The 13,134-nt window shown below is 37.1% G+C and overlaps 1 protein-coding gene across 2 annotated transcripts in view; it reads left to right on the forward strand.

Annotated features, from left to right (window-relative positions):
- Positions 1-3,270: 3,270 nt before the first annotated feature.
- WT1 (WT1 transcription factor) overlaps positions 3,271-13,134 on the forward strand; it is an 86,037-nt gene continuing 76,173 nt past the window's right edge. For both annotated transcript variants that reach the window (XM_035328491.1, XM_035328492.1), the window contains exons 1-2: positions 3,271-3,377; positions 3,531-3,671. The gene's annotated coding sequence lies outside the window, so the exon portion shown is untranslated. The remainder of the gene's footprint in view (positions 3,378-3,530; positions 3,672-13,134) is intronic.

Here is a 13,134-nt window from a genome sequence, read left to right on the forward strand (position 1 = left end):
GAAATTGTTGAGTCACCGAGTAATTCAAGATAAATATTTCTTTGGAGAAATGGAGCCTGACAACCAGGGATGGAGTTCTGAAGTGCCAAGAAAAGAGCTCTGAGGTGATTTCTCTGTTAATGAGAAAGCTGAGGCTGGGGCTCGGGCGCTGTGTTTGGCGTTGTTTATATTAGAACGTGCGAATCGCCTTGCTGAGCCAGTGTTCCGTAAAGCCTGGTCCCCGATGTAAAATAACTAGATGAGATATAGCGCACTGGGGCTGGAGGTAGTGTTTTATGCTCCAAGAGTTTAAATAAATAATCTGCAGTATGAAACAAGTTACGTGGTTATTGATCGTACCACTGTGTGTTACGGCTGTTTGGCAAAGAGGGACTTGGCTGTTACAGAAACACTCATCTAGCCCCAATTTTACAAATTAGATTTTAGCAATAAATATGGAAACACAATTAAAATGGGACCTTAGCATTGGTATTTGGTATTCTCAGTGGTCTGTATTCAGAAATCATTTACACAAACTTGGGAGACTCTTTGAGTATTGAGGGCAACCTTGGAGTTTGTACAGAGTTTCGTAACCTTTGTGCCAACGTATTGAAAGGTGACTAGGAACAGCCAGCAATTGGCAATGAACACAAAGGATTGATAGACTAAAGGAAAACCCATTAGAAAATGCTTAAAAATAGCATGTCCTATATTTGTTGTCACAGAAATTCCTTATGAAAATTTCTTCAATAAAACTGTTTTTTTATTAATTCAGCTTCACTGGCTGGGAAGTGAGAGTTCCATCCCTCCTACAAAAAGCTGAACAACAACAAAAAAATCCATCATGGAATTACTGGGCAATTTGCAGCAAAGTCGCAATCCAAAGTTTGAGGGAATGTTGTGGGATTTCAGGACAGCCTTTGCAGCTTTTGGTTCTCGGAGTTCTACACGTTTGGGTCACAGCTAACATGCATAGGGTGATCCTATTCAAAACCCTTTTTTGTTCCCTCCCACCAAACATTTCAGGAAATACTTGCAATACAGCTTTAATATAAAGCATATAGAAGATGTTGACACTAGCAGTTTCAACCTCTTATTAAAGTTGAACTATTAGTTAATTATTAGTCACATCACCTCATTACTGCTATATCCACAATATCTTGCAGAAATAATGGCATCTTAAAAACTTACCTAAATTCCCTAAGTTAATAAGACTGCTGAATACAACCTCTCCCTCCCTCACCCCCCTCTCTTCCCACCTACAAACAGGACCAAGTAACACCTGGAGTCAATTACCCAGTCTGAAAAGCAGGGCAGCTCTAGCACCCGCTTCTAAGTTTCCACAGCACTGAGCACATTCAACCTGTTAAAGGCCCACATTGCCTTTATTAGCGTTCAGGAACCACATGGGTTTGGATCATCTACAAGCTTGTATTACTTTTGAATAATACAAGCTTAATTTTTTTTAATTTCTCTATCATGCAAATCCTGGTGAAGAAATTTACTCTAGTTGAGGAAGTATTCTGGATGTAATAACCCTACTTTAACTGATGAGGTGTCTTTACTAAAGCTGTTTTTAATGCCGATTGGTAGTGTTACAATTATTTTGTAATATGTAGATCAGCAATAATACCGCTGAATATCTACAACATATATCTGAAAGTTATTCATACATGTCTCGCCCTTGTGTGCCTAATCTGCAGTGGGATTTGATTTTCAGAGGATGAGTGTTTAAGTATTTTTAAAGTGCAGGTGACTCGCATCAAGTGGGGCTTAACGCAGCCCTGTGAGAACAAAGGTAACTAGTCATCTAGTGCAGCGGGGAATGGGGATGCTTTGATTTGCCTGATTTGACCTTCGGGAGACTGAGGTGCTGAAGTACGCGTCTAGTGCCAGTTTGTGTTTTAGGATATCATGCGTGGCTATACACGCTGTCTGAGATTACTCTATAGAAGTCTCAGGTGCTCTGGGGTATATAAATGGCTCAAGTCACATCAGGAACTGACTCCCAACCTTGGTGTCTTTTTTTATTATTATTTTTTATTTTATCTTATTTATTTTTTTTAAGGTAGTGCACCCAGATGGAGGTTTGCCGCGTATTATTCTAAATATACAAACATAAAATAACCATTGATCACACGGAGTAGACAGGATATGCCTCTAAAGAGCTCTGCTGAAATATCCACATATGGTATGTTGCATGATACTTTATTTGTCCCAGAAGAATTAAGATGATAGATGATTGCTGGAGTTTGAACTTGTGCATCAGGAAGTCCACTTTGAATATAAAAGGAGCAGTATGCGTTTTGTGAAACTACCAACGTAAAGAGGATGTGGTAGAAGAATGGGTTTCAGTTTTATTGGAATAATGACATCTCTGTGGGAACGAGGCAATTGTTCATAATGCCATTTGCAGTCTGTGAAGGCAGTGCAGAAACCGGGCGGGGATGGGGTTAAGGCTCTGCCTGGGGGCCAGAGATCCCTGCAGAGGCCGCCCGGGCTGCAGCAGGAGCCTGGGGCCAGGCGGCGCCCTGCAGCCCTCAGCCCCTCGGGGCAGGGGGAGCGGTGCCGCCCCGACGGGCACAGACCTGGCTGCTGCCGGTGTGTGGGCGCAAGCGTGCCCGGTATGTACACGGGCAGGGGAGGAAACATCCCGCTAGCTCTCGGCTGCTGAAGGCAGGAGATGAGTTTTGACTGGCACTCGCTGCAAACTGGGTGGATTTTGTTTACGTTCCGTAGGCAGGCCAGAGAGATGGAGTCTAAAGAAACAGTATTCTGTCCTGTGTGCCTCGAATGTAAAAGCAGTCTTTCTGGAGGCAATAACTCTTTGAAAGCAAGAGACAGCTTTTGAAAAAGAAAGGTTTTAGGGCTGACTCTAGAAACTGAGGAATACTAATTTCTTAAAAGCATTAATGAATGGGATCTTCTTCAATATAGAAAAGAAGCACAGATCCTATAATGGCTCATTTTCCCTTTACAGATTTTTTTATTTTCTTTTTTAACAGTTCTGTATCTAAACTGAACTGATGAGGAGATGAGAGCTGAGTTGATCGTTTGGAAAACTGGGTAAGGATAACTGCCTTTTGTGGAAAGTGGCCAGTTACACAACTATAGACACCTTTCATTCCTGGAATGCAGTATGTTTTGTGCTGAGTGCCCTCTTGAGGTCTTCAGCACACAGTGACCTGGGTGAGACCCGGGTACCGCAGCTGTACCTGGGCTGTTCATGAGTCCTTCCTTTAAAGGCTTTTCCTCTCTGTACTTATTTTGTTGTTGTTGTTGTTCCTTCTCCTTTGGGAGAGGTGTTCTAACCAGCCTAGAGTGGGGGAAAACAGTTAGGATAGCTGTTACTCAAAGTCAGAAATATGGATGCCTGGTTGCCCTGAAAAGTCAAAAAGGTAAAAATAAAAAATCAGAACTTTATCCAAAATCCCAGTTAGCTAGACCAAAGCTGTTTTATATTCAGGAACTTTGATTAACTTTATTGATATATAGAAATGTGCTTCCTACTTATGTATGTTTTTTTTTTGTTTGTTTGTTTTTTTCCCTAGCTCTCTCTGGGACTTAAGAGAAAGTGCTGAAATACCCTTTGATTATCTTCCTGCAAGACGTATCAGAGATCTCAGTGAAAGCCTGTTGTCCTTATTCTTCCCAGCCAACGTCTGTAGTCGGAGGAATTCTGGATAGCCTCAGTAAGTGTAGTAACCTTTGGGTGCTTCTCTGTTTTTTTTATAATGTTTGTAAATTGTGTATGCTTGTCCACTTATTTAAAATCTGCCTAACTATATGAGTTAAAAACAAAACAAGCAAACAAACAAACAAAAAACACCCTGCAGTTATCCTGACCAGCATGCAATCATCATTGAAAATATTTGTTAAATATTCTGAATTTAACAAAGTTCAATATTGCGTTGCTATTAATAATACCGTGTTCTGACATGGAGCATTTTTGCATTTGAGAAGCTGTTAGAAATATATTGTGTTTGGACCCTAGATGCACTTATTTTGCTGCTGGTGTAGCAGGTGTTTTTCTTAACCTTTTTTTTTTTTTAGGAGAAATCCTAAGTTTAGAGGAAATGAGCACTCGATTATTTAAATTTCCTGAGATTAGAGGAAGAACACTTTGCCAAACAATGCCTCTTCACTTCAAAACCTCTCCCCATAAATTATGCTAGGAGATCTTATTAAAAGTCTGTAAAAATTTCCTATTAAAAATGGTTGATTGCAGTCCAGACCATCACAGCTTTTGTGCTTTCAGTGAAATACCACAGCTGTCGCAAAGAAATATATTGTGAGACAAAAGGTTTTGTTTCCTTAGTCATAAATTATTTTTGTGATATCCGAAGTAAGATAAAACTTTCACTTATGTTTGAGTGAAGGAAGATTCCAGTGATAACTTGTTCAAAAATCTATAAAAAGAATATAAGAATGTAGATCTAGATAGCAAATTAGAATCAGACTTCCTTTTTGTTTAAGCAAAGCAATTATTTCTGAAGTCAGTGAAGATTATAACCAGGGATAATAGCATAACTTTGCAAAGTACAGTGCCTTTATCTCAGAAGAACCTGAAGTTTAAGCTTTTGACTCTGACCTTCATGAGCTATAGAACTATACAACAGAAAACCATAGCATTGGCTAGTTTTTAAATGAAAGTTAAACAACAATAAGTAGTCTGTTTACTAATTATACCTGCAAACAAATATAGGCTTTTTTCTTTTTCTTTTCTAGAATTTTAGAAAGTGTTAAACAAATTGGCTGTGACCATATCTGTTTTTCTATTGGCAAATTAGTTTTCTGCTAAGGAATTGTACAGAAACATCAGTCTTTTAGAGGAGGAAGGGCTGCATGTACACTGACTGAATACACTGAGTATTTGCTGACAGGACTGGATTCTACCTATGCTCACCCAATCAAGGAGTAGCAATACACTTCACATATGACCTGCATATGTAATGAAAATACAAAAGCACAATATACAAACTAAAGATTATTTTCCAAAATCAATGGCCGGTAATTTAAAATGAAAGATAATTAGTATAATCGCCAATTGCTCATACATCATTGCTTCATGTGTAAAGGTCAAATTTCTCAGCCTCTTACCCTGTTCATTATAATTAGAAATTACTGAATAAAGACAGACGGTACAGGTGCTTGAGCTCATTTTGAGAGTCTCTTTGGTTTGTATATGGGAAGAATCAGTATGCTTTTCCTAATCGTCAACAGTATTAATAGCTAAACCAATTTTCCCCTTGCCATCACAAAAGTTTACTAGATTTTTATATATATATATATATATTTAAATCGGCAGTGTACAAAAAATATATTTTAAAAAACCCCACAAGGTGGTCTTCTGCTGTGTAATTGAAAAAATTCAGTATGCAACCTTGATCCTTTAATAAGAATCATTAGTATAGCCTCCTCTTTTTTTCCTTCTGCATGATTTTTCTTATAAATCAAAATTCACCTTTTTAGTGCTCTTGTAAGGCAAACGTGTGCTATGCATTCACCAGTTCTGACTGTTGCTCAGACTGAAAGAACTACGATGATATACAACTTCAGCATAAAGTCTAAAGTAAAATAATTAATCTTTGGGAATTCTTTGCGTTCTGAGAATGAAGATTCATATTTCAAGTGCCCCATACCTGGGGCAGGGACAAGGTAAGTCAGGTGTTTGTGTTGGTGAGATCCAGGCGTCGATGAACACCAGTGTAGATGAGTTGCCTTAGGCACACAGATATGTACTGCTCCAGCCAGTGCTGAGGGGTGATGTGGGGGCATTTATCAGGGGTGCGGAGACTACTTCTGCAGTCCTCTGTACCCAGTTAGGATCTAACTCTGTGTTCTCTCTCATGCTGAACAGTCTTTTACAAGTAATCCTACTGCTGTCAGTGGGACTTTTGTGTAATAAAATGCTGTCTGACAAGAATATGGATATGAGAATCTGGCCCTGCTTGTACTAATTCCATTTTAATGAATACTTAAATGGAGTTGTTATTAAAAAAGTTTATTTCCTAATATTCAATAAATCAAAACTATAAAATCAGTTTGCCAGTGGTTGCCACTCTAGTCAAAGCCAGTTTCTCTTGTACTGAAAAGAATAGTGTGTACTGTCTACATTCAGGAGGGATTGATTGTAATACTTTTATCTGCTTCATAAGATTTATTTCTAATAATGAAGAGTAAAGAAAAGTAGGGGGGCTTTAAACATTTGTATTACAGCACCATATATTCTTGAGATATTTCAGAAAGATAGAATTTGCTTAACCTCAGAAGCTTATTCAATGAAAGAGCAACTTCAAAACAGAATAATAATAATAATAATAAAACATTATTTATGTCTTTGACCATATCAATTTTGTTTTATAAGATGGAGCATTTGACGCTATATGATAATGCTGAGATACATATTAAAGCCTGTTAAGATTATGTACGCTAATCTAATGAAAGAGTATTAGAGCAGTAATGTAGTTTGCCACTGAGGAAACATCCTGGAATAAGTCCCCATTGTTCTGAAATAATGTTGGACTCTGTGTATGGAAAATGATTTGGAGTTGAGGTGATTTCTTCCTTCATATTGAAGAGGATTGATTTGCTTAATTTCTGTGGCAAAATACACACTAAAGAGTAAGAAGTATGCCTATGATGCTATTTTAACTTTGTTGCACACTCACAAAATGTAAGTAAGAAGCAGTGGAGGGAAGAAACAAAAAAGAACTGAATTAATTTAAGTCAAACATGAAGCTACTACTATACCGAAAGTCCAACAGAAAATTTCTTGTGAAGTATTATTTCCTTGGGATTCACTAAATCTTTGAAATCCTTATTTCACAAAGGTGTGGGGAGTGTTCGGTTCCCTCAAGCTGTTCTTCTAGACAACCGGCAAGCTCCCTGATTTCATACCTTTACACATGCCAGGATTCCAGATTTTGTAGCTTTGATGCAGTCCACCAGACACCCTGATGTAGGTCCAAGGATGCCAACTCCTCATTGCTCTGCAGCAGCCTACCAGGCTGTTTATATTAATTATGTATTTTTCTGCAACCATACATATTATTCCTAAAAGGGATACTGAAATAAAGATAATGACTTTTCAGTAATAGGTCTTCTAATGTCAGCCATTCTGTGTTTAAACTGTTAAATTTTCAACAGAATTAAAGACCTACACAGTATATTCTACCTCCTGCAGACTTTAGTTGTTAAAAGTAAATAAATCACTTAAACAGGGTCATGAGCAACAAAGGCCAACATGGGTTCAAAGTTTACAGGTCTCTGCATTTATCAGGTAGAAATATGCTACATTTCACTATTTCATAAAATATCCTTTTATGAAAAAGCCATCGATCTTTGTATGTCCTACTAAAACTGATTTTTCAAATGAAAGAAATGAATGATGACACCAAATCAAGAAATCGTTTATGAGTTTATATTTTTGTAAGACCACCATGACTTTCACATACGTTTTCAATTTTGGTAAGGATGTGATTATCATGTGGATATGTTTTACTCCCACCATCTGTACTAAGGGATCTGTCAGGACTGTGTACCCTCTCATCGGCAGATCAGGATCTGTTCAGATTATTTTATTAATCTGTAGTGGTTTTTAGCCAGTGATAGTTATCATTTCTGTATGTTTTATAGAGAATTTCTGTTTTTAATATATACGTACATAAAATCAGATATGATATATAAGTTTACATTTAAATCTTCTCAAAGATTTCTACAGAGTGTTTTCTGTGTGATTTCTGTCCTGCATTTACTCTACAAAACTTCACCTTCAGTACAGATTTTCTATTTGCTTTCTGCTTTTTCATTACCGTTGCCACATTTCCTCCAGGAATCACCAAGTTCTTTGACCAACTGAAGAATTTTGATACTTAAAAACAGTATTGGGTATTCATGCTTCAGGTATTGTAGAACTAGAATGCAGTGTTTTGGGGCAAGAGTAATTTAAGAAATGACTATATTACTCACCTAGAAGTGGCATCTAACACAACAACCAGCATGCTGCACTGTAATAAGCAAAAGCGTTTCCTGTTCTGGTAAAGGGTGCGGTCTCTTATTGTGCCTTCACAGATCAAATGAGCTTGACTTTTTCTAGGTGGCTGATGAAAAAGGATACAAACAAATCCACACCGTTTATTAAGTATCAATCTCAGAAGAAGAGTAATGTATGTGGAAATTAGTTTGAACTTATAAGGAGGAGCTTGATACTTGGGTTTTTAAGAGGAGCTTTTTGCTCCTTTTGCTATGGAGTCTGACTTTAAAAATAATTGCTATATCAGCCTGTATATTGGGATTAAAGAGATTTTTATGATGCTTGCATTACTTGTTAGGAAACTCACTTTTTTCAGCTTATTTAGGAATTATCTTTTTTTAATTGCCTTTGATTCAGTGATGAAAATACAATGTTAAATGTTCTTTTCTTCCTTTTAACTGAGAAGTTAGACTTTTAGTCAAATAATATATACTATCTAAATATGTATTTATTCCTGTCAACCTTCTCCTTTCTCTCTCGGGGAAAAAACATGAAAAGAATGGAGTTTAGTTATAATTTGGGGGAAAAACCTTTTTCTCAAGTTGCACACAGAGTAAGTGTTTAATGTGGAGGTAGCATGATCAGAATGCGAGTCTTGCTGGTTGGCGTTACTTTCTGCGGCTTTTATTGTAGTTACGGGGTCTAGCATAATAATTTAAACAGCCTACTCTTGTATGAACATGCTATGAAATACATCTTATGACACCACCAAAGACTCTGGAAAACCTTACATACAGAGAAAACATAAACATCTTTCAATGGGCACTTTACTTTACAAACCAAACATCTTCCCAAAACAAAATTTATCGTGTCTGAGTGGACTGAAAAGTAAACAAAACTTTCTATTCATATGGTGATGACCTTAGAGAAAACATTGCTTTTAGGGCAGGTTCTGGAATTATTAGGAAGTTCTGGATTATTATTTTTTTAAGTATATCTCAAAAGAATGGTACTCATCTCCAATTTAAGGGTTTTTGTTCCATGTGCTATTCAAAGCGCCCTGGAAAAAAAAAAAATCACAGAATTCTGTAACGACTTACCCAGATGTCTTAATGACACCCCCAAATCCACAAACAGTGTCAGAAGAATTCAGTATGCTTCTCTGAGTACCATACTCTTTGCAGTTCTTGCAACGAAGGATCCATTGCTGATTAATACGTCAAACACATTCAAAATAGCTGAAAGAATCTCAGGCCATGTGCATGAAGTGGAAAGAGTTCATAACCCTGCTTGAGAGGTTTTTTGTCACCTAATGGATTCTCTACCTGAAGTGAAACAGATCAAGAACTCAGCAGCTTTAGGTGTCAAAAAAGGCGGTTTCCATTCTAAGTGGAATGGAAGCATTATTTTAAAAGTATCTTAGAAGCCTTTCCCTCCCTTTGACCCTTATAAAATCTATGGAAACCTTGTTAAATGTTCAAGATCTGGCAATATTTTTGAAATGGGTAAGATAGTTAAATTCCATTCTGGTGACCATCTACAGTGTAAATAGTGAGCGTAATCTTAAATTCGAAGAGGAAGTCTCTAAAGAAAACTTTATTAATGTGTTCTGTAATTGCATGCAAGTCCATTTTTGCAGACACATAAGAATATGTCATATTGTGTCATGTAGTTTGGCATGCTGCAGCTGATCCTGCCTGTTGGGGGATGATTTGGAGGGTGATGGATGGAACTCCAGAACAGGCTGTCAGAACAAGTTGTCCGTGGAGAACAGGGGAAAAGGAGTGGAAAGGTTCTTTCTTGTCCCTTCTCAGCCACTGTTTGACATGACATGAAATGTAAATATAATTTCCTTCTTTAATAGGACATTGAATATTTTTGTCATCTGTCATTGATTATCACATCAGCATGTCAATAAATCCTTAACTCATCCATGGAATCACATCATCTTTAGAGATTTTTCAGTTATAAATTTATTAAAGAATGAAAGATATTCTGTGAAAAGTATTGACAAGTATCTGCTCCAAAATGAATGGGAAGCATTTCTTTACATGTTTTAAGATCCTTTTCTAACCCTAGTAAAGGCAAGGGTTCCACCAGTGAATTATGTGCTGTTACACTTTACTTTCATTAGAAGTCAGTTATAATACAGACGAAATGCAGAGTGCCTGGTTTCTCTGTATCTTTCGTTATTTAATGTGCATTTGCTGAATACCTTCTTACACAGCAATTCTCTAAGCTGCATGGTCCTCATCACGACTGTCTCTCCTCATCAAGAAATCTTTTCATACTTCTAATCATTTGTCTGTGGCTCTGACCCTCTCTGTGAGAAAAGGCCCCATAAGTTGTCTCAAAGAAAAGGTTTTGAAGGATATATCCCTCTCTGAGGTACCAGAAGTGCAGCATGCTACTATTGTGTAAGTCTCAGAGGAGAGCAGAGTTATCTCTAAAACAGTGCAGCTTTCCATTTCTGAAGAATCCCTCTCACTAGGAATTACACTGCCATTATTATTCTCCCTTGCTGTTTAATTCTAAGAATACAGTGATACATGATATGTATTTGTCTTGCTCAGTCCTCAAGGATATACTAATATGCTGCTGGATTAGAAATACTTTTTTAAAAGTACTCAAGTGATGGAAAACTGTTCTTTTCAGAGTAGCTGCAACTTGAGAATATCTTTTCTTAGGAAAGAGAAGCATTCAGAAACTTCTTAACCATTTAAATGTACTGCTCGTTTTTGCATTAACTTCTGTTTTTAAAGTTACGGTGTATATAATTATATGAGCTACACATTCCAAATAATGTATAATTATGACATTTTCTTTCTTTTCTGTAGAGCCAGTTTTTGTGATAAATCTCAGTTCTTTAAGAGCAGTATATTGCTTCCATAACTTAAAACTGTGTAGATACTACCCTTCATGGTATCTTTGCCATTTTAAAGTGTACAATATCCTGTTGTCCTTCTTGTCTGAGAAATATCTTCACAAAACCGTGTGACCTTAATACTGTCAAAAAGTTTGTGCCTTGACATTCACAGCTGACTGCAAGCTTCTGTTTACTGCCATGTTATTTTCACACACAGCAAGATAGAAAAATATTGAAAAAGCAACAGTTTAGGCTTATTCCTTCATCCAAATATTTGAATTTGATACCTCTAATCAAAGAGTATTTTATAAACTGTTAATTCTTGAATTAACTTCTCCGTACTCCCTTCTCAGAACTTCTTCCTGCAAGAGGAGGAGTGGAAACTGATCAGAACTTAGAACCTTGTAATGTTTCACATCTCTGCTGGATTTTTAAACATTTCCTTTTTGAATCACATGCAAAGATTTCCAAATAGCAACGTTACCAGCAACCTCAAAATAAACATAGGCTCTGCTTCTCTAAAACACTTCTAAAAAGAACATCCCAAAATTTACATAATTAGGGACCTTGAGGCCTTCTAGTCAAGCTTTAATAAGGCTACACAATGAACCTCAAGGAGTAGAATTGTGAACTTGCACCCCAGAGAAAGACATGCCTTATGTTCAAATACTGAGGATGAGATTCATCTCCTCTGTTTAGTGTAGATGTCTCCATGTAAACTACTCATGGAAACATAGTTGATGAAGAGAAATGGATACTGCTAGGGTCAACTCATTCGACTTATGTTAATTGTCTACCTTACCTTTTGCTAAGTGAAGGGGCAGGTTGACTAACATTGAGCGAAGGGTGATGCGTTCAAAAAAAAATGTGCAGGTTAGTTATTAGTGCTGAATAATACAATACAGACAGTGCCACATGCTCTCCTAAAATCCTGTCTCACACTATTCATAAATTTTATGTTCCTCTGATTTCAGCAGATTTGTTTTCTGATTATTGAACACCATGTTGAAAATTAACATATTACGAAAACACTACTCAGCTGAAATGTTACAATGGGACAGTAAACAGTGCACAAATATGGGAAGAAGAATCATTGGCACTTTTGCCATGTGGCAGGTTTTATTTAAGTGTGTTGCTTAATATGAGATTCAGAGATTCATATTTGAATGTTAAAAGTCCATATTTAAAAACCACAAAATGGCCTTTATATTAAAGGTTTTGTATCTCCGGTGTGCATAAATAATATAGATATATATTAGTATAGAGCATAAATGAACATTCATAAATAGTAACTTTACAAGTCCAAATGTGAACTGCGCCCATGTTATTTTTGTGTTTTTTTTGTTTGTTTGTTTGTTTTTTATATGAATGTGAGCCTCTTTGATCAGTTGTCCCATGTACAACAAATGCAAAGTGGCAAAGTGAACAGAAGTATTTCTCACTCTACTGAGAAGTAAGCAACAGTAGAATACTTACATGTAGCTTTGGCCATTCCTGTTTAAGGAAAGCTTTCCTTACTGGTTGCTGCTACAGAGCTTGACATTGCAACAACACCAGATATGGAGGAGTGCTACTGGACAGTTTCAGAAGTTCAGTTCCAAGTGCAGTTTCTCTTTTGAATCTCATATTTATGTTATTAACCTCGTGTTCTGGTAAGTGAGCATTTCTCACTGGGAAACCACAGGCCAGAGGTAATTTACATTGGAGAGTAACTTTTGAATGTAAACACCATAGGAAAAGATGTTCTTACAAAATAAGAACTCTGCTCTCAAAGATGCATTTAATGGAAATAGTTGTGGGTTTTTTGTTTGTTTGTTTGTTTGTTTTTTAATTCCTGTTAGCATTTGGAATTTGTGTCAGTTGCCTAGCGTGTATTGATGGAGTTTTACATTCAGCTCTTCCACTTTTCCAGATCACCAAGAGAACTGTCTGCTTAAGGAATAATTATATGGCTGTGCATGTTCAGTCATCTGATGGCTTTGAACAGAAGTGGTCAGTTATGTTGCAGTGTGTGTTAGTTTTGTAAGTGTCATGTGAAGGCTGACAGAGATCACATTTCTGTGTTTTGCTGCTCAGTCCAGACCGTAGCCTCCAGAGGTAAGGGATCTCTGCAGAACCTCACTGGAGCAGATCGCCAAACAGTGCAGGATTTCAAGAGCTGACACACTTATTGCAACGATATTCTTGTCACGAAAGTGATGGGCTTTGTATTGTGGTTTCATGTATCAATGTGGTTTTGTCTAAAAGCCCAGCCCTGTTGGTAAGCTACATGTCTTCCTTTTTTAGAAAAAGAGGCTTTTCTTTTGTTCTTAGG

The sequence above is a fragment of the Oxyura jamaicensis genome, chromosome 5, assembly GCF_011077185.1.
Source record: "Oxyura jamaicensis isolate SHBP4307 breed ruddy duck chromosome 5, BPBGC_Ojam_1.0, whole genome shotgun sequence".
Classification (NCBI taxonomy): domain Eukaryota; kingdom Metazoa; phylum Chordata; class Aves; order Anseriformes; family Anatidae; genus Oxyura; species Oxyura jamaicensis.